The sequence below is a fragment of the Lactuca virosa genome, chromosome 7, assembly GCF_052849685.1.
Source record: "Lactuca virosa cultivar CGN04683 chromosome 7, Lactuca_virosa_CGN04683_v6, whole genome shotgun sequence".
Classification (NCBI taxonomy): domain Eukaryota; kingdom Viridiplantae; phylum Streptophyta; class Magnoliopsida; order Asterales; family Asteraceae; genus Lactuca; species Lactuca virosa.
In genome coordinates this window covers 179438267-179461785 of record NC_136432.1, presented here as the reverse complement: position 1 = coordinate 179461785, position 23519 = coordinate 179438267, and the positions used below count along the sequence as shown (strand labels likewise).

At 36.4% G+C, this 23519-nt stretch overlaps 1 pseudogene; it reads left to right on the top strand.

Moving 5' to 3' along the window:
* Positions 1–357: 357 nt before the first annotated feature.
* LOC145127356 (secreted RxLR effector protein 161 pseudogene) lies at positions 358–1366 on the top strand (annotated as a pseudogene).
* Positions 1367–23519: the final 22153 nt, after the last annotated feature.

Genomic DNA, 23519 nt, shown 5'->3' with positions numbered 1-23519 from the left:
CAACCAGAAGGTTTCATTATGCCCGGTAAAGAGCATACGGTTTGTAAACTTGTCAAATCTTTGTATGGGCTGAAACAAGCGCCTAAACAATGGCATCAAAAATTTGATGAGGTGGTTTTGTCTTTTGGTTTCAAGACAAACCAATGTGACAAATGTGTTTATAGTAGATTTAATGATGCTACTAGTGCTGGAGTGATCATTTGCTTATATGTAGATGACATGTTGATTTTTGGTACCGACCAAAATCAAGTGGATGAAACAAAGAAATTGTTATCATCCAAGTTTTCCATGAAAGATTTAGGAGAGGCTGATGTAATTCTTGGAATAAGAATTAAGAGGATGAACAAAGGATTGGTAATGACTCAAAGTCATTATATTGAGAAAATTCTCAAGCGGTTTAATTTTACCGAGTGTTCTCCTGTGAGTACTCCTATAGACCCAAGTGTGAATTTAATGCCAAATAATGGCGTTCCCATTTCACAATTGGAATACTCTAAGGCTATTGCTAGCTTGATGTATGCCATGACAAGTACCAGACCTGATATTGCTTTTGTTGTGGGTAAGTTGAGCAGGTACACTAGCAATCCTAGTGCTCAACATTGGCAAGCAGTGAATAGAGTATTTAAATATCTCAAGGGAACCATGAATTATGGTTTGAGTTATTTGGGGAGTCCTTCGGTTTTAGAAGGTCATTCAGATGCAATTTGGATTACCAAGATGGAGGACCATTCCTCAACTTCTGGTTGGGTATTCTTGCTTGGGGGAGGTGCCATATCTTGGGCTTCCAAGAAGCAATCTTGCATTACAAACTCGACAATGGAATCTGAGTTTGTTGCGTTAGCAGCTGCTGGTAAAGAAGCAGAGTGGCTAAGGAATTTAGTCTATGAGATTCCTTTGTGGTCTAAACCGATAGCACCTATTTCTATCCTTTGTGATAGTGTTGCCGCTTTGGCTAAGGTATATAGCCAGGTTTATAATGGCAAGTCTAGACATCTAGGTGTTAGACATAGTATGATTAGAGAACTAATAATGAATGGTGTGATTTCGGTTGAGTTTGTGAAATCGCAACAAAATTTGGCAGATCACTTGACTAAAGGTCTGACAAGAGACTTAGTGCACAAGTATGTAATCGGGATGGGATTAAAGTCCATTTAATTCTATAATGATGAGACACACAATTCCCTCCTAATATAATGTTAGGAGTTGAATTCAATGTGGAAAGCTCATACTTATAGATTGGAACACATGAAGTATTCATCCCAGGTATGTGTTCGGTTCTGCAAGTTAGCCAGGTTGAAGTTTAACTTCTTAATAATTCCTTTGATAAATGTATGTGCAGATACATGGAAAGGAGTTACCTACGTGATTGTGAAGTGTAGCAGCATTTCAAGAGGTTGTGGACTTGACCTTGATACGATCATGAGAGGATTGGGACACACAAGCTTTATAATAGTGTCAAGTTGTATTATGCTAGAAATTCACTAAACTAGTATGTATTTTACTTTCTGGTATTCAAATGGGTCTGGTATTCAAATGGGTTGATGGGTTCAATTCTTAGAACACCCTGATTCTCGAGTATTTGCAAATGTATGATACTAAGTGGAAATTCAACCGTTTCGATATTTTCATTATGTACTAGTTTGTTTTGTTTAATAAGGTTATGTTTGTTCAAGGGTTACACTAAAATGGGGGAGGAATGTTGGTGATTTTAGTGTCACCATGTCATTTTAAGTAACTGGAACGAACATGTGAGCTAAGGGGCTTCATAATTTGTACTCTAATATATGTACGGGGTTGTGCGGAGTGCACGCATGTATAAGATCGAATTAAAAGCCGGTTCGAGGACTATTCGGGGGTCCGGGGGCAGCGCCCCTGGGTCCGGGGTTTCCAAAGGGCCAGCGCCCCTTTGGCGGGGTCTAGGGGCAGCGCCCCTTTCTGGATTAATATTACTTGCTTCCAAAGCAACTAATGACGGCCCAACCCTAATGAAACCCTAATCTTGTTTAATATATAAACAACTCTTCCTCTACAGAAGAGGGTTACAATCTTAAGCTCTCGTTTTTCATCATACTTTCACGGAATCCTTTAGCATATTGGCTTACGTTTTCTGTGCCTAGAAACGTAAGTGTCCACTTGGATTATCCTAGGCTGAATTTCTTCTAACCCGGGCATAGGGTAGAAATATCAGTTCGGAAAGTGATATCACGATCCAAGTTGGTATGCAGATCTCCACCACAAACCCTAATTTCTCCAACATCTATGCGACTCGTCGAGTTCCTTCTGTTCTCAGAAAATCGGGAAAATTCAAGTCAACTCGCCGAGTTGTCTCACCAACTCGTTGAGTTTGTACAATGTCCAGCATATCGGGGAAAACCCTAACCAACTCGTCGAGTTAGCTAACCAACTCGTCGAGTTCCTTCAGCCCTTTCTCTCATTCAGACGCTTTTAAGCAAGACTAAGGCCCCAAAGCTTGATAAAGCTTGAGTCCTTAGGCCTAAAGGGACTAGTGATGGGTTTGAGCCATAAGAACTTTCCTATGTGCACATGCAAACCCTAATGCTTGGATCTAGGTTTCTCTAATTGAACATGCAATGTATCCAAGGCTTACAATTCTAGATCTAGTGAATACAATAGAAACTTGACATATGAAATCAGATCTAGATGAATACCTTTAGTTGGTTGCTTGAATCTTCTTGTTCGTGGAGCTTAGAGTCACAATTGTCACTCCTCTAATGGCTTACAAACACCAACTAGCAAGAGTATGATTTAGAGAGAGAGGAGAGGTGTAGAAATCGGCTCTAGGGTTCCCACGGATGCAAGGTAGCCGATTTCTCCAACCCTAGGGGTTTATTTATACTGTGAGCTTCTAGGGTTACATCCTTAACCCTAATTGAATAACTTAATCCCTAAGCAATCCAAGGAACCTTCTAGAGTAAGGCTTGGACGAATTCAAGGAGCCCATACTCCCTAATTTTGGCCACCCTATAGCCCTTAAGGATCCATAGCCCAAAAACTAACTATCACACAATTGACAGTTCCAGTCCTCTTTATTTAATTAACCTCTTTTAGTCACCAAATTAATTCCTAATTAATCTATGACTAATATTAATTAAATAATATGATTATTCCTTTAATATATTATTCTCATAATATATTAATAAATCATAATATCTTCTCTCTCTTCATAAATCACCCTGTCAAGTTGCTATGGTGAAGGCAACCCAAAAGGACCATGCACAACCGGGTCAAGTACTTACCAAATATAGTTACGGGCTTAGACACTAATCCAACAGTCTCCCACTTGGATAAGTTTAGTAACTATAATTTAAGCATATTCCAATTAGCAATCGTAGCTCTCAAAGACGCTGTTGAACTCTGATCTCATCAGTAACATGTCCTTTAGATAAGGGATCATATAATCCTCTGTTCTAGATATCGTGCGGACAATTACATGGAACATTGTCATACTTATTGTCCAGCAATTGGTTTCTTGATCTCAGATTCATTTGACATAGAACTTAATTGAACACATCAATTCAGTCCTGACCGGGCCCGACACATAAGTCAAATCAAATCATCGAGGGGCCCTGATATCGCTTTTACCCTCTTAGGATAAAAGGAACAGATAAACTTCGACTTATATGCATTTACTATCCACTAATCAAATCATACACAACAATGCGTTTTATAACATGAAGTTACTAATTCGTTTACGCATTATCAATGCAGAACCAACTAGCAAACAATAAACCATATATCTAAGTTTTAAGACCATATGATATTACCGTTTTGCGATCACTCGTGATGAATTCCATGAAGTGATTCCAGCAAGCGTGGGTTTATTCCAATGCTCAAATCAAGTTCATAAGCACTCATGAATGTTGTAGCAAACCTTTGCCATGTCTAATACATTTTAGACAATCTACACACCAATTCATGATAGTCTTCATTCATATCTACTTCCAACATATGAATGACTGTGGATCGTTCGAATAATTCGATTATTATCAAATAATTCAATTATTCAGGAAGTCAAAACATGCAAAATGAAACAATAGGTAAATGATTAACATAAGACAATAACTTTACTTATAAATAATACTCTTTTATTTAATCATCGAATGTTAATAACAACTTTATCTATTACACGTTTCTAAACTATCTAATCTAAACTAATATCGTCCTTCAGCCCAATGCTCCTAGCGTGCTGCAAGTGCTTAACCCTGCTCAGTCCCTTCGTAAGCGGATTTGCTGGGTTATCCTCTGACGATACCATCTTCACTACGAGGAGTCCTTCTTCCACTCGATGTCGAATAAAGTGATATTTTCTGTCGATATGTCGAGATCTACCGTGATCTCTTGGTTCCTTGGTCAAGGCAACAACTCCTTCATTATCACAGAAAATATCCATAGGCTCCTTTATGGCTGGCACAACTCCAAGGTCTCCAATGAAGTTCTTCAACCATATTGCCTCCTTTGACGCTTCGCTTGCTGCAATGTACTCTGATTCGCACGTTGAATCAGCTACGGTTTCCTGCTTGGAACTCTTCCAAGTTAATGCTCATCCATTGAGGGTAAAGACCCAGCCCGACTGCGAACGATAGTTATCCCTGTCGGTCTGAAAGCTGGCGTCACTGTACCCTCGCACCTTTAAGTCATCACTCCCACCGAGGACTAGAAACCATTCCTTGGTCCTCCGAAGGTACTTAAGAATATTCTTAACTGCGATCCAATGCGCTCTGCCAGGGTTCCCTTGATATCTACTGACCATGCTCAAAGCGAAGGCCACATCAGGGCGAGTACAAGTCATAGCATACATGATCGAGCCGACTACGGAAGCGTAAGGTACTCGGCTCATCTCTGCTATCTCGACTTCAGTACTCGGACTTTTAGTCTTACTCAACTCGGCATTACTTTGGATTGGTAACTCCTCTTTCTTTGAATTCTCCATACTAAAACGTTTTAGTACCTTGTCCAAGTAAGTATTCTGACTAAGTCCTATTAGTCTCTTACTTCTGTCTCTCACTATCCTTATTCCCAGAATATAGGAAGCCTCTCCGAGGTCCTTCATAGCGAAGCGCTTCCCGAGCCAGGAGTTAACCTCCTGCAGTGTCGGGATGTCGTTTCCTATGAGTAGTATGTCGTCGACATACAATACGAGAAAGCTTACTACACTCCCACTAGCTTTGACATATACACATGATTCATCTTCGCTTCACAGAAAACCAAACTCTTTGACCTTCTCGTCAAAACAATGATTCCATCTGCGAGACGCTTGCTTAAGTCCATAAATGGACTTCTCAAGCTTACACACTCTATCGGGATGCTTCGCATTGACAAAACCCTCTGGCTGAGCCATGTAAACATCCTCGGCCAACTTCCCATTAAGGAAAGCGGTTTTTGACATCCATTTGCCATATTTCATAGTCATGAAATGCAGCAATGGCCAGCATCACCCTGATAGACTTTATCTTCGCAACTGGTGAGAAGGTTTCGTCGTAGTCAACTCCAAGAGTTTGAGTGAAACCCTTCGCAACCAATCGTGCTTTATAAGTGTGTACATTTCCATCCACGTCAGTCTTCTTCTTGAAGATCCACTTGCACCCGACCCTCTTACGACCTGCTACATTGTCAACCAAATTCCAAACTTGGTTGTCATACATGGACTGAATCTCGCTGTCCATAGCCTCTTTCCATTTCGCAGACTCCGGGCCTGCCATGGCTTCCTTATAGCTGTTAGGTTTGTCCATATTCACTAGTGTGCTATCACTAATGAACGTATCCCCTTCTGTAGTAATATGAAAACCATAAAACTGGGGTGGAACACTAACTCTTTCGGAACGTCTAAGAGGTAAGGACTCGTCAATCGCGTCAACCAGAGTTTCCTCCTCGGGTTGAGCGCCAGTGTTAGAGGTTCCTTCATCGCTCGACTCTTGAAGCTCTTCAAGATCGATTTGCCTCCCACTGTCTCCTTGGCTTATGATTTCTCGCTCTCGGAAAACCCCTCTCCTCGCAACGAAGACAACATTGTCACTCGGTCTATAGAAGAGATATCCAAAGGATTTCTACGGGTAGCCGATGAAAGTACATCGCTCGCTACGAGGCTCGAGCTTGTCGTGAGTCTCTCGTCTTACGAAGACCTCACAACCCCAAACCTTGATATGTGCCAATGAGGGAGCTTTCCCTGTCCACATCTCGTGAGGTGTTTTGGCAACCTTCTTCGTAGGGACAAAGTTAAGGATATGGGCGGCAGTCTCTAAGGTATACCTCCAGAATGAGATAGGTAGTGAAGCAGGACTCATCATGGAACGAACCATGTCTAGCAAGGTTTGATTACGCCTCTCAGCCACACCATTCAATTATGGTGTCCTAGGTGGTGTCAATTGCGAAACTATTCCGCATTCCTTGAGGTAGTCGTGGAATTCAAGACTTAGGTACTCTCCACCTCGATTAGATCGAAGCATCTTGATTTTCCTGCCCAACTGATTCTCCACTTCTTGTTTAAACTCTTTGAACTTTTCAAAAGTTTCCGACTTGTGCTTGATTAAGTAGATATACCCATATCTGCTATAATCGTCTGTAAAAGTCACATAGAAGCTATTCGCATCCCTTGTGGTTGATCTAAAGGGTCCACATACATCTGTATGTATGAGATCCAATAAACCCTCGCCCCCCGCACAAGTGCCGGTGAAGGGTGACTTGGTCATCTTTCCAAGTAAACAAGACTCGCACACTGATGGGTTTTATACATAAGAACAATCCTATGTGCTCATACAAACCCTAATGCTTGGATTTAGGTTTCTCTATTGTTCATGCAATGAATCCAAGACATACAAACCCTAATCTAGCATACATAATTTTGAAATTAACATATAACATCAGATCTAGATGTTTACCCCTTCAATGGAAGCTTGAATCTTCTTTCTTGGAGCTTAGAGTCATAATTGTAACTCCTCTAATGGCTTACAAACACCACAAGCAAGAAGGCAACTATGAGAGAGGAGAGAGGATGCTTAATTTCGGCCTAGGGTTTCTCTTGGGAAGCAAGTGGCCGAAAATTGCAAGCAAGGGTCTCTTTTTATACTGTAGGCTGCTAGGGTTTCAGTCTAAACCCTAATGGACAGCTTAGTCACCAAGCAGCCCAAGGAACCTTCTGGAATAAGGCCTTGGACGAAAATATGATGATCATCATAATTTCGTTTCCCCTTAGTCCATTAGGTTTCCCAGTCCAAAACTCAACTATCACACATTTGACAGTTTATGCCCCTTTATTTAATTAATCTCTTTTACTCACTAAATTAATTCCTAATTAATTTATGACTAATACTAATTAAATAAATATGATTTCTCCTTTAATATATTATTCTTATAATATATTAATAAACCATAATATCCTCTCTCTTTCTTTAAATTACCTTGTTAAGTTGCTTTGGTGAAGGCAACCCAAAAGGACCATGCATAACCGGGTCAAGTACATACCAAATATAGTTACGGGCTTAGTCACTAATCCAACAATCTCCCACTTGGATAAGTCTAGTAACTATATCTCACATATGACTTCAGAATCCGGTTAGCAATAGTAGCTCTTATACGCTTCTGTCAACTCTGATCAAAATCCTGTCCTTCAGATAAGGGATCGTATAATCCTCTGTTCTAGATATCATGCTGACAATACTTGTTGTCCATCATTTTGTTTCTCGATCTCTGATTTATTCAACATAGAATTTAGTTGAACACATCAACTTCATTCTGACCGGGCCCGGCACATAAGTCAAACTAAATCATCGAGTGGCCAAGATATCGCTTTTATTCTCTTAGAATAAAAGGTACAGAAAAACTTCGACTTATATGCTTTTATCATTTCCTAGCTAAGTCACACACAATAATGCGTTTTATAACATCAAGTTACTGATGCGTTTTCGCATTATCAGTGTATAATCAAGTAGCAAACAACAACCATATCTCTAGGTTTAAAGATTATATGATATTATCATCTTGCGATCACTTGTGATAACTTTCATGAAGTGATACCATCAAGTGCGGGTTTATTCCAATGCTCAAAACATATTTCATAAGCACTCATAAACTTTGTAGCAAATCTTTGCTATGTCTAAAACCTTTTAGACAATCTACAAACAAATTTATGACAATCTTCTTTCATATCTACTTCGAACATATGAGCGCTTGTGGACCGTTCGAATAATCTTATTATTCAGGAAGTCAAAACATGCAAAATCGAAACAATAGATAAATAATCAACACAAGATAGTAACTTTCTTATAAATAACACACCTTTATTTAATCATCAAATGTTGAATACAAAATTATCCATTACAAGTTTCCTACCTATCTAATCTAAACTAATATTGTCCTTTAGCCTAACGCTCCTAGCGTGCTTCAAATGCTTGACCCTACTCAGTCCCTTCGTAAGGGGATCTGCTGGGTTATCTTCCGACGATACCCTCTTCACAACGAGGAGTCCCTCTTCTACCCGATGTCTAATAAAATGGTATTTCCTGTCGATATGTCGAGATCTGCCATGATCCCCTGGTTCCTTGGTCAAGGCAACCGCTCCTTCATTATCACAGAAAATTTCCATGGGCTCCTTTATGGATGGCACAACTCCAAGGTCTCCAATGAAGTTCTTCAACCATATAGCCTCCTTTGACGCCTCGCTTGCCGCAATGTACTCTGATTTGCATGTTGAATCAGCTACCGTCTCTTGCTTGGAACTTTTCCAAGTCACTGCTCCTCCGTTCAGGGTAAAGACCCAGACCGACTGTGATCGGTAATTATCCCGATCCGTCTGGAAACTAGCATCACTGTACCCTCGCACCCTTAAGTCATCACTCCCACCGAGGACTAGAAACCATTCCTTAGTCCTTCGTAGGTACTTAAGAATATTCTTGACAGCAATCCAATGTGCTCTACCAGGGTTCCCTTGATATCTGCTGATCATGCTCAAAGAGAAGGCCACATCAGGGCGAGTACAGGTCATAGCATACATAATCGAGCCAACTGCGGAAGCGTAAGGTACTCGGTTCATATCAGCTATCTCTGCCTTTGTACTCAGGCTCTGAGTCTTACTCAGTTTGGTATTGCATTGAATTGGCAACTCCCCTTTCTTGGAATTTTCCATACTAAAACGCTTTAGTACCTTTTCCAAGTATGTATCCTGACTGAGTCCTATTAGTCTCTTACTTCTGTTTCTCACTATCCTTATTCCCAGAATATACGCAGCTTCTCCGAGGTCCTTCATAGTGAAACACTTCCCAAGCCAGGACTTGACCTCCTGCAAGGTTGGGATGTCGTTTCCTATGAGTAGTATGTCATCGACATACAATACGAGGAAGCTCACTATACTCCCACTGGCCTTGACATACACACATGACTCATCTTCATTTCGCAGAAACCCAAACTCTTTGACCTTCTCGTCAAAACAAAGATTCCATCTGCGAGATGCTTGCTTTAATCCATAAATGGATTTCTCAAGCTTGCACACTCTATTTGGATGCTTCGCATCGACAAAACCCTCTGGCTGATTCATGTAAACATCCTCAGCCAACTTCCCATTTAGGAAAGCGGTTTTTACATCCATCTGCCAGATTTCATAATCATGAAACGCAGCTATTGCGAGCATTACCCTAATAGACTTTATCTTGGCAACTGGTGAGAAGGTCTCATCATAGTCAACTCCAGGAGTTTGAGTAAAGCCCTTCGCGACCAATCGCGCTTTATAAGTGTGCACTTTCCCATCCATGTTTGTCTTCTTCTTGAAGATCCACTTGCACCCGACTGTCTTACGACCTGGTACATTATCAACCAAATTCCAAACTTGGTTGTCATACATGGACTGAATCTCGCTGTCCATTGCCTCTTTCCATTTAGCAGACTCTGGGCCTGCCATGGCTTCCTTGTAGCTATTAGGTTCGTCCAGATTTATTAGTGTACTATCACTAATAAACATATCCCTGTCAGTAGTAATATGGAAACCATAAAATTGGGGTGGAACAATAACTCTACTCGAACGTCTAAGAGGTAAGGACTGGTCAATTGGTTCAACAGGAGTTTCCTCCTCAGGTTGAACGCCAGTGTCAGAGGTTCCTTCATCTCCTGACTCTTGAAGCTCTTCAAGGTCAATCTGACTCCCACTGTCTCCTTGACTTATGAGTTCTCTTTCTCTGAAAACCCCTCTCCTAGCAACAAAGACAACATTGTCACTTGGTCTATAGAAGAGATAGCCAAAAGACTTCTGTGGATAGCCGATGAAATAACACTTCTCACTACGAGGTTCTAGCTTGTCGTGAGTCTCTCGTCTTACGAAAGCTTCACAACCCCAAACCTTGATATGCGCTAACGAGGGAGCTTTCCCTGTCCACATCTCGTGAGGTGTTTTGGCAACCTTCTTTGTGGGAACTAAGTTAAGGATATGGGCGGCAGTCTCTAAGGCATACCCCCAGAATGAGATTGATAACGAAGCACGACTCATCATAGAACGAACCATGTCCAACAAGGTTCGATTACGTCTCTCAGCCACACCATTCAATTGTGGCGTTCTAGGAGGCGTCAATTGCGAAACTATTCCGCATTCTTTTAGATAGTCGTGAAACTCAAGACTTAGGTACTCTCCCCCTCGATCAGATCGAAGCATCTTGATTTTCCGGCCCAACTAATTCTCTACTTCATTCTTAAACTCTTTGAACTTTTCAAAGGTTTCTAACTTTTGCTTGATTAAGTAGATATATCCATATCTGCTATAATCATCTGTAAAAGTCACGTAGAAGCGACAAGCGTCCCTTGTGGTGGATCTAAAGGGTCCATATACATCAGTATGTATGAGGTCCAATACACCATCACCCCTTTCACATGTACCAGTAAAGGGTGACTTGGTCATCTTCCCAAGTAAACAAGATTCACACACGTCATCGTCCCTAAGGTCGAATGACTCCAAGACTCCATCCTTTTGGAGTTGGGCTATGCGTTTCTTGTTAACATGGCCAAGGCGACAATGCCACAAGCATGCTTTGTCCAAACTATTGGACGAATCAATATTCAAGACATCATTTCCTAAATTATCTACAATCAACACAGATTCATAAATCCCATTACAAGGTAATGCATTGAAATAAAAAACACCATTCAAATAAACATTAATAGAACCATTGCTATTATCAAATGAATATCTGAAACCTTGTCTATATAATCCATGAAAAGAAATGATGTTCCTTGCCATATCTGGCGAATAGCAACAATTATTTAAATCTAGTCCTAACCCATTACTCAACACTAAAGAATAAACTCCGATCTTGGTTACTGGTGATGACTTCTTGTTTCCCATGACCAAGTTTATTCTCCCATGCTCCACTTCCCTACTTTCTCTTAGCCCCTACAAATCAGAACAAATGTGGAAACCACATCCAGTATCAAGGACACATGAAGTAGCAAGTGATGAGTTATTAGATTTAATTGAATACATACCAGCAAAGGTGGGATTTATCTTCCCATCCTTAATATCTTACAGATATTTAGGGCAGCTTCGTTTCCAGTGGCCCTTCTGGTGGCAGTAGAAGCTCTCTGCTTCCTTGGGGTCAGAAGAGGGCTTAACAGAACCTGCTTTGGTCCCACTAGAAGAGGAACCATCTTGGGTCTTACCCTTTTGGTGGCTCTTAGAAGGAGCCTTCCTCTTTTTACCCTTTCCATGGCCAATTGCCAACACAGGAGCAGCTACAGTAGAGGATGATGCAATAGATTTTTCTTTGAGGTTGCTCTCAACAGTCCTCAGGAGCCCTTGAAGTTTACTCAGGGTGACCTCTTCCTTGTTCATGTGGTAGGTCATTCTGAACTGGTTGTAGTAGGAAGGCAAGGAGTGGAGGATGATGTCGATAGCCAAATCCTCATCAAACTTAACATTAAGTTTGAGAAGACGATCAACATACCTTTGCATCCTTTGCAAATGAGCGGTTAGGGATTCTCCACTCCCCATCCTAGCGGTGATCATGTTGGTAATGATCTCATAGCGCTCTTGCCTCGTGCTTTGGTGGTACCTATCCATCAAATCTTGGTGCATCTCATAAGGATACATGTCCTCATAGGACTTTTGGAGTTCGAGGTTCATGGTGGCCAGCATGATGCAATGAACTTTCGTAGCATCACGCTCGTGGGCCTCAAAGGCGGCCATCTCTTCAGGAGTAGCAACTTCTGGGTTGATCTTTTCTAGTTTCTCATCGAGGACATATTCTTTGTCCTCGTAGCGAGTTATCATGCGAATGTATCTCATCCACTCGTTGAAATTCGACCCATCAAATGTCACCTTTTGACATAGGTTCATCAGCGAGAATGACCCAGAAGCGTTGTTGTTTACGTTTGCGTTAGACATCTGAAATAGAAAGGAACAAAGTTTGATTAGAATTGAATCCCCAATTAAACACCCAAATGAGAAATTAGGGCTAGGATCCAACAACATTATTTACAACTTAGAAAAGGGATTCCGTAATCTAAAAGTAAATAATTTGAAGGTAAGTGAATGACGATTCACTAATTTTCACCATGAAAAACAAAAAGAGATTAAGTTTTAAATGTATTTGAAAATTCCTAGATTTCCTTTGAGATTCATTGAACATTTCAATGGCATGTTTAAATCTCGATATGCACTTCAAATTTGCGACTGTGATGCCGAGGATCGCAAACAAGTTGTGAATAACCATGTGAATCAACATGGTGCACTCAATGTCTCTATCACCTAATCAATGTGTTGGTTAGCCACGCACGCTCCATTGATCTATGATAAACATCGAGCCACCCTTCGCCACCAATGTTAATCCCAAATTAGTGTGCCGGTTAGCCACGCACGCTCCACTAACGTTTGACAAGGGTACGAAGTGTAATTCCATGGAATAGCATCATTTTCACATTTTACCCTAAAGTAACTAAGATTAGGAATTTGAAAAACATTGTAGTTACTTTGCAATATTCATTATAATTATAATGAGGAATTAAGTGCCCTAACCTATCCGTTCGGCTAACGACCCTCCACCAGTCAAGCAAGCGGTGGGTGTGAGTGTACACCCATTAAGCGCCATTTTATAGGCAGCAACCTTATACCCACCTTATAGACTGGCTCCGTGAATGAGGCCTACTAGCGATAAGACTAGCTTATTCTTATACATATATATATATATATATATATATATATATATATATATATATATATATATATATATTAATTAATCTTGTAATAATATAATAGTATAGGGTTGAATTTTAAACTTGTAAAATTCTAATGGTTTGAAATTTAAATCATTCAAAATTAAACTTTTAATCATAAAATTTAAATTTCAAAACTTGAGGACAAGTTTTGAACTTTTCAAAACACAAGGGATCAAATAAAAAATAATATAAATCAAACAATTTATTTTATGATTATCTATATTTGACCTAATCCAATTTTAGTCACAAGATAATTACCAAATAATTTAAATAATCCATATTTATCTTATAAAGAAACTATTATTCAAAAGATTTGAAATTATCTTTTGTTTTGGTAAGGATAATCATTTGCATACAATAAAATTCGGATTTTATTATCAAAAAATGATTTTGGCATCAATCCTACAGCAAAACAGCAAGTAAATCCCGAAACATACTCTGTCTCACTCCCGGACTCGCCGAGTCAGTCCTGGACTCGCCGAGTAGGGCCAACTCGCCGAGTCCAGATACTGACTCGCCGAGTTGAGTCGGGCAGAGGCAAGAAAAACGATTTTCAGCAGAAAAACGACAATTGCATCACATACAACAGAAACCAATCGTAGCTCTGATACCACTGATGGGTTTTATACATAAGAACAATCTTATGTGCTCATACAAACCCTAATGCTTGGATCTAGGTTTCTCTATTGTACATGCAATGAATCCAAGACTTACAAACCCTAATCTAGCATACATAATTTCGAAATTAACATATAACATCAGATCTAGATGTTTACCTCTTCAATGGAAGCTTGAATCTTCTTTCTTGGAGCTTAGAGTCACAATTGTAACTCATCTAATGGTTTACAAACACCACAAGCAAGAAGGCAACTATGAGAGAGGAGAGAGGATGCTTAATTTCGGCCTAGGGTTTCTCTTGGGAAGCAAGTGGCCGAAAATTGCAAGCAAGGGTCTCTATTTATATTGTAGGTTGCTAGGGTTTCAGTCTAAACCCTAATGGACAACTTAGTCACCAAGCAGCCCAAGGAACCTTCTGGAATAAGGCCGTGGACGAAAATATGATGATCCTTCATCATAATTTCGTTTCCCCTTAGTCCATTAGGTTTCCCAGCCCAAAACTCAACTATCACACATTTGACAGTTTATGCCCCTTTATTTAATTAATCTCTTTTAGTCACCAAATTAATTCCTAATTAATTTATGACTAATACTAATTAAATAAATATGATTTCTACTTTAATATATTATTCTTATAATATATTAATAAACCATAATATCCTCTCTCTTTCTTTAAATTACCTTGTCAAGTTGCTTTGGTGAAGGCAACCCAAAAGGACCATGCATAACCGGGTCAAGTACATACCAAATATAGTTACAGGCTTAGACACTAATCTGTCATCGTCCCTAAGGTCTAATGACTCCAACACTCCATCCTTTTGGAGTTGGGCTATGCGTTTCATGTTGACATGTCCAAGACGATAATGCCACAAGCATGCTTTATCCATACTATTGGAAGAATCCACACACAACACATCATTCCCTAAGTTATCTACAACCATCACAGTTTCATATATTCCATTACAAGGCAATGCTTCAAAATATAAAACATTATTAAAATAAGCATAAATAGAACCCTTTTCATTATCAAATGAATATCTAAAACCTTGTCTATATAAACCATGAAATGAAATGATGTTTCTAGCCATATCTGGGGAATAGCAACAATTATTCAAATTTAAATCTAAACCATTACTAAGCACTAAGGAATAAACTCCAATCTTGGTCACAGGAGACGATCTTCTGTTTCTCATGATTAGATTCATTCTTCCATGCTCCACATCCCTATTTCTTTTTAGTCCCTGCAAATCAGAACATATGTGAAAACCACATCCTGTATCAAGAACCCAAGAAGTAGCATGTGATAAATTATTAGATTTAATTGTGTAAATACCTGCGAAAGATGGCTTGATCTTCCCATCCTTGATGGCCTGCAGATATTCTAGGCAGCTTCTCTTCCAATGCCCTATCTTGTGGCAGTAGTAGCACTCTGCCTCCTTAGGGTTAGAGTTGGGTTTAGCAAAACCAACTTTGGTTCCACTAGAAGAGGTGCCATCTTGGGACTTTCCCTTGTGGTGGCACCTTGAGGAGGCCTTCCTCTTCTTACCCTTCCCTTGCCCTATTGCCAGGACAAGGGCAGCAGCAGGAGTTGGAGTTGATGCAACAGATTTATCCTTGAGGTTGCTCTCAGCAGTCCTCAACAAGCCCTGAAGCTTGCTTAAGGAGACCTCTTCCTTATTCATGTGGTAGGTCATGCGGAACTGGTTATAGCAGGAAGGCAATAAGTGAAGGATGATGTCAATTGCCAGCTCTTCATCGAAGTTCACATTCAACTTCAGCAGGCGATCAACATATCTCTGCAACTTTTGCAGATGGGCAGTAAGGGACTCTCCATTGCCCATTTTGGTAGTGATCATCGAAGTGATGATCTCGTACCTCTCTTGCCTAGCACTCTGGTGGTAGCATTCCAGCAGATCCTGATGCATCTCATAGGGGTACTTGTCTTCATAGGACTTATAGAGTTCAGCAGTCATAGTCGCTAGCATGATGCAATGGACTTTCGTGGCATCACGCTCATGGGCCTCATAGGCCGCGATCTCTTCAACGGTAGCAGTATCGATGTCAATCTCCTTTAGCTTCTCATCGAGGACATACTCTTTGTCCTCGTAGCGAGTGACCATGCGAATGTTGCAGATCTAATTACTGAAATTGGTCCCATCGAAGATCACTTTCCCACACAAGTTCATGAGTGAGAATGAACCAGAGGAGTTTGACCCAGAAGCGTTGTTGTTTGCGTTCGACATCTGAAAAAGAAAAAGAACAAAGTTGATTAGAAAATGAATTTCCCAAATTAATCACCCAAATGAAAAATTAGGGCTAGGAACCAACAACATTATTCACAAATTAGAAAAGGATGTCGTAATCTAACAAGTAAATAATTTGAAGGCAAGTGAATGTCGATTCACTAATTCTCCACCATGAAAAACGAAAAAGAGATTAGGTTTTAAATGTATTGAAAAACTCCTAGATCTTTTGAGATACATTGAACTTTTCAATGGCATGTTTAAATCTCGATATGCCCCTCTAGTTTGTGACTGGGATGCCGAGGATCACAAAGTGGGTGTGAATAACCATGTAAATGTACATGGTTCCCTTATTGTTACAGTCACCCATTCGATGTGCCGGTTAACCACACACGCTCCATCAAACTATGACAAACAACGAGTCACCCTTTGCTACCATTGCTTAGAACCCAATTAATGTGCTGGTTAGCTACACGCGCTCCATTAACGTCTTAGCAAGGGTACAAAGTGTAATTTCATGGAATTGCATCAATTCACTTTTGCCTAAAGTAACTAAGATTGGGAATTATGTAAAAACATTTAGTTACTTTATATAGATTCATTATACTTTTAATGAGGAAAGGTTTGCCCTATCCTACCCGTTTGGCTAACGACCCTCCACCAATCAAGGAAGCGGTGGGTGAGAATGGACACCCATTAAACGGCCATTTTATAGGCCATAACCTTATAACCCCCCCCCCCCCTTATAGATCGGCTTCGTGAATGAGGCCTACTAACGGTAAGACTAGCATTTAAGTTATATATATATATATATATATATATATATATATATATATATATATATATTAATCTTATAATATAATAAGTATAAGGGTGAATTTTAAACTTTGTAAAATTCTAAGGTTTGAAATTTAAATAAATCAAATTAAACTTTTAATCACAAAACTTAAATTTCAAAACTTGAGGACAAGTTTTGAACTTTTCAAAACATAAAGGATCAAATAGAAAATAATATAAAATAACTAATTAATATAATGATTATCTAGATTTGACCTAGTCAATATTACTTGCAAGACAATTCACCAATTAATTCAAATAATCAATTATTATCAAATAAGGAAATTATTATTTAACCAAATGGTAATTATCTTTTGTTTTGTCAAGGATATAGTCAAACATATGATAAAATTCGGATTTTATGGACCCAAAACGATTTAGGTAAGTATCCTTAAGCAAAACAGCAAGAAATCCCGATAATCACTCTGACAGACGCTCTGACTCGCCGAGTCCCATTATGGACTCGTTGAGTTCATACGACTCGCCGAGTCCACAATGAGACTCGCCGAGTCTGTCAGTCAGGGGCACAAAAAAATGATTTTTCATGGCAAGAACAATCAAACAATGCATCAATTCAATAGAAATCAATCAAAGCTCTGATACCACTGATGGGTTTGAGCCATAAGAACTTTCCTATGTGCACATGCAAACCCTAATGCTTGGATCTAGGTTTCTCTAATTGAACATGCAATGTATCCAAGGCTTACAATTCTAGATCTAGTGAATACAATAGAAACTTGACATATGAAATCAGATCTAGATGAATACCTTTAGTTGCTTGCTTGAATCTTCTTGTTCTTGGAGCTTAGAGTCACAATTGTCACTCCTCTAATGGCTTACAAACACCAACTAGCAAGAGGATGATTTGGAGAGAGAGGAGAGGTGTAGAAATCAGCTCTAGGGTTCCCAAGGATGCAAGGTGGCTGATTTCTCCAACCCTAGGGGTTTATTTATACTGTGAGCTTCTAGGGTTACATCTTTAACCCTAATTGAATAACTTAATCCCTAAGCAATCCAAGGATCCTTCTAGAGTAAGGCTTGGACGAATTCAAGGAGCCCATACTCCTTAATTTCGGCCACCCTATAGCCCATAAGGATCCATAGCCCAAAAACTAACTATCACACAATTGACAGTTCCAGTCCCCTTTATTTAATTAACCGCTTTTAGTCACCAAATTAATTACTAATTAATCTATGACTAATATTAATTAAATAATATGATTATTCCTTTAATATATTATTCTCATAATATATTAATAAATCATAATATCTTCTCTATCTTCGTAAATCACCCTGTCAAGTTGCTATGGTGAAGGCAACCCAAAAAGACCATGCACAACCGGGTCAAGTACTTACCAAATATAGTTACGGGCTTAGACACTAATCCAACACCTAGTAGTGTCCAGATCTGATGTCTTAGCTTCAAAACATGCTCAAAACCAATATTAACTAAAAAAGAAGCTAGAAATAGCCATAAACTCTCTAATGGAGAGATCTAACAAACAAGCGATCAAGGTAATGCTTTTTACCTTCAAATGAATGCTAGAATTGAATGGATGCCAGATCTAAAGACTCCTTCTTGTTTCAAGCCCTTTACTCTTCAAGTTTCTGGGAGTCGGGATGTTACACAGTGAACCATCTCTTCCTCCATTGTGATTTTGCCAAGGCTATCTAGTACTGGATTTTTAAATGGTGTGGAATTACGGATAAGAGGTTCACCAACGTTTCAGAATTCCTCAGCAAAGGTAATATTTGGGCCAATTGTCAAAGGAATAAAATAATAGGAGACATGGTGTTGTTTTGTGTATTATGGAGTATATGGATCACCAGGAACATTAAGACATTCAAAAATACATATGTTAACTCTGCAAGTGTTGTCGATGATATTATCTCAAACTCATACTCATGGTGCAAACATAGAAGTCGATTGAATTGTGGTGGTTAGGCTGAGTGGAACTGATCGCCGTTTGCTCATTTAGCTCTTTCTTGAATTTTGTTTTCTTTTTCTTCTCTATTTCTGTTATGTATTTGTTTCTATTTTGCCTTTTGTTCTTTCCCTCCTGATACTCTTGTCACAGTTTTAGCCACTTGATAATCATAGGCTTATAATGATATTTGTCATTTTCAAAAAGCCACTTGATAATCATATGCTTATAATGATATTTGTCATTTTCAAAAAAAAAAAAAAAAAAAAAAAAAAATCAAGTGTTGCTCTTCTCTTTGAGATGGAGAGTTCAATAAATAGTATTAGAATTAGAAGTACTTAATAATATATAAAATTGACATTCCAAAAATATTTCTATTCTCTATGTTTCTTGTACTCGTCCGTTCTTGGTATATTTGGCCTTCTTACCGTTACAAATAATAATAAAAATAATAATCGTAATAAAAGATAATGTTTTCATCTTTAAGGACCACGTGAAATGTATTTCCTTTTAAGTTCGTTTGGGAGAGTGGTGAAAGACTAAGCAGTCCCTACCGAACTTTGTACACGCGTCACACTTTTATAGGATATTTTATGAGTGGACTTGTTTCGAATTTTGCCTTTATGGTGAAAGACCAAAAGAATGGCGACAGGTTTCCAATCGGACGATCCACAATGCTAGGAGATCAAATTAACGGTGGATCCACATGAAACTTGTTGCTTATACGGGATTCCAAGGTGGGGTTTTGTCTTTTTTATAACGAGAAGTAGACTCCACCATATTCCACTAACGAGAAACGCGTAGGACCCACTAAAATCTAGATGAAAAAGTTTGACACAACATGAATGAACCAACGATGTTGTAACACGTATAAATTCTCTATGGAATGTCCATGCACCTGATATTTTTGGTAAACATAAAATCTAAATCGTTTTCATTGATCACTTCTAAAAATCGGTTAAAACTCTTTTGACTTTATTTTTGTAGTCAATGAAACGTAATTGAACTTAATACAACACGTCATATGTCAATAACGAACCAAAAGTTTGAGTAGATAATGACAATTTATAAATTTAATTATTTAATTATTTAATTATTTAATTATTTAATTATGATTTTATACTAAGTACATAATTTTTTACGCTACTAAAATATAGATAACAACTATAAGGAAACTTGTCATTAATAATAATAATATTTTTTTATATTGTACAAACATTCTAAAACATAAATTTTTATGTTTGTCTAAAATACTACAAATCAACTCTCCAACCATAAATATTAGTTCACAATGATTAACTGTTCAAGTTTCTATCTAACAAATTTAATTTATTAATTAAATATGTTGTTAAATGTCAAACATTATTATATTAATGATAGATTTTTTTATTATCAATATAGTATATTTAATATTTCAGTTAAAATATAGATTTGAATATAAATTGTAGAAATAATATATAAACTTAAAATTTTTGAACTTATTTTTGAAATAATTTAAAAACTTTTAAATTAAATAAATAAATGTTCATACTATAAATTTACAAACTTAAAAAAAGATAAAATATGTTAAATATAAAAAACATAAATCAAAATGTTAAATTAACTAAAAAGAAATATCTAGAAACTATTTTGTATACAAAATGAAAGTTTTTTTTTTCAAATAAGTAGTTTTTTTTAAATTAATCAATAAATAAGAGATAAAAGTAATATAAAGTTATAAATTATATTATTCTATCTTATAAATAATGGTTGATATTTTGAATAATCATAACAAAAATTTAAAAATTGCCAAAAAAAATTTACTAAAATTTTAATAATAAAAATATGTCAAAGTGGCACTAAATTTATAAAATATGTTTAATTTTATTAATATGCAAGTCGCAGGAGTTCATTACATGATTTAAATCGAATAAATTTTTATATCATTCATATTAGTTATAATTTTTTATTTGAGCTTAATATAAAAAAATTGTTGTTTTTTTTTGTTTGAAATCTTAAACACATAATTACTTTTAATAATATATATTTATCAAAAGTCTAAATAAATAATTTTACTTTGTACAACATATTGATATTGGTCTACTAGGAAATCAATAAGTATAGATATTAGGCATGCAATTATAAGTTTCGTAATTTTTTTAACACTTTCTACAATAAATTACATTCGCATTTCAAAATATATGCGACGTTCTGATATGATATGTAGAAAATGTTTGATAGTTGGAAAAACATATGAATTAATAGAAAAGAAGTAAAAGGGACTTATGGACAAATATATTTGTTGATGGTCACAATATGTACAAACATAAATGATTAATATGAAAATATAATGGAAATTTCCAACCCGGATTTCCGTTGAATAATACTTTTTTTTTAGGAAAAAATAAAAAGAAAAAATGAAATTTGATACTAATGCTTTTACTTTTCGTTTTTCTTTCTTTTTTTTCTTTTTCTTTTCTTTGGGGAATTGGTATGCAACGAGTTGGAAATCACACAGAAATTTTACATTCAATTCAAATATGAATAGAAACTTCTTTCATTACTGTTATCTTTTACGTTTAGAGGAAAATGACATGATGTAACATCCGACTTTTAAACACAAAGTACATCCGAAAAAAATAATTTTTTTAAAAGAATATGGCATATATTTATGTCTACAGATAGATACAAGTAGTTATCAATAAGGATTACACATAATAAATTTCAACAACAATATGAGTCAAGGGTTACCATATCTTCACTACAACATTGCAATCTTTTTAAATCTTCATAAACCCGCACAACAACACAAAGGTTAAACTATAAAGTTTGGTGATTAATCTCTAACTACATTGCATTTAATAATTATACACACTAATTACATCAATAAATAATTACTAACTCCATGGAATCACTAGTTATCTTTCACATAATTCACATGCACATACATTGCATATAAATATATAAACACATATACACACCAATCACCAAACATATAATTTTCTTAAAATACTTATTATAAGACCCAAACTTCTCATCAATTAGTATCACAAGCTAATTATTATATTTTTTCATTGTGATTAAACTTTATTATCTCTTAAAAGCCTAACCACATATCTCAAAAATAAGATATCTTATTTGCACAAATATTACTCATATGATTCCATTATTCATTTCATTAACAAATCTCTTATGATTAGACATCGTAACCTCTCAAGATATAGTCACATCAATGATGGTAAGTTTCGAACTTTTAATTAGTAATGATCTATAACTATCACAAGATTAAACGCATATTTATACTTTATATGGAATAACGTTATTCAAATTATATTTAAAATACTATCGTTTACACAATACATTTTTACTCATAATATAATTCCATTACTTATGTTGTTTAAAATCCCTAGGAATTGAATTTGTCATCTCTCGGAGATCAAATCACATATTTACTAATTTCACATTATTACCATAAAGGTAACTTCTACATGGAAAGACCTCATATACTTCTCAATTAGAAGTTCTCGTCATATCGATCTTCTACATGAATAAATATAATCACCTCTCAAAGGTCTAATCATGGTAAGTCTCAAGTGGAAATTCTCATTAAATCAATCTTCCATATTAGTAGAACTAATCAATCATGTAAGTCACATATATATATATATATATATATATATATATATATATATATATATATATATATATATATATATATATATATATATATATATAGACCTTTGAGAGGTGATTATATTTATTCATGTAGAAGATCGATATCACGAGAACTTCTAATTGAGAAGTATATGAGGTCTTTCCATGTAGAAGTTACCTTTATGGTAATAATGTGAAATTAGTAAATATGTGATTTGATCTCCGAGAGATGACGAATTCAATTCCTAGGGATTTTAAACAACATAAGTAATGGAATTATATTATGAGTAAAAATGTATTGTGTAAACGATAGTATTTTAAATATAATTTGAATAACGTTATTCCATATAAAGTATAAATATGCGTTTAATCTTGTGATAGTTGTAGATCATTACTAATTAAAAGTTCGATATATATATATATATATATATATATATATATATATATATATATATATATATATATATATATAGGTTTAGGTTTTATGGAAAACAAAAAACCCTAAAAATCATAAAAATGCATAAAAAAAATACTTAGAGATCACAAAACCTTTTTTTGAATTTTTTTTATAAAAAATCGCAGCTTTTTATTAAAATTCGTTGACAAAAAAAAATAAAAAATCAGTTTGTTTTTTTTTTATAAGAAAAAAAAAATTTCAAAATTTTTTTCAACGAATTTCTTTAAAAACCTGCAATTTTTCATAAAAAATGTCAAAAAAAAAGTTTTGTGATCTCTAGGTATTTTTTTTATGCATTTTTATGATTTTTAGGGTTTTTTTGTTTTCCAAATAACCCTTCCCTATATATATATATATATATATATATATATATATATATATATATATATATATATATATATATATATATATATATTCATTAAATTCTTGCATAATATCTTTGACAATCATATAACATGATCATTAACTCATCACAAGATAAGAAAAGATTACTCACATGATTATGTTTCATGTATATGAATTCTAGCTTTAGATATCCCGCATCTGCTCCCGTTTCAGGAAATTTCAATAACTGTCAAACAATCACATAACTCTTTAGTA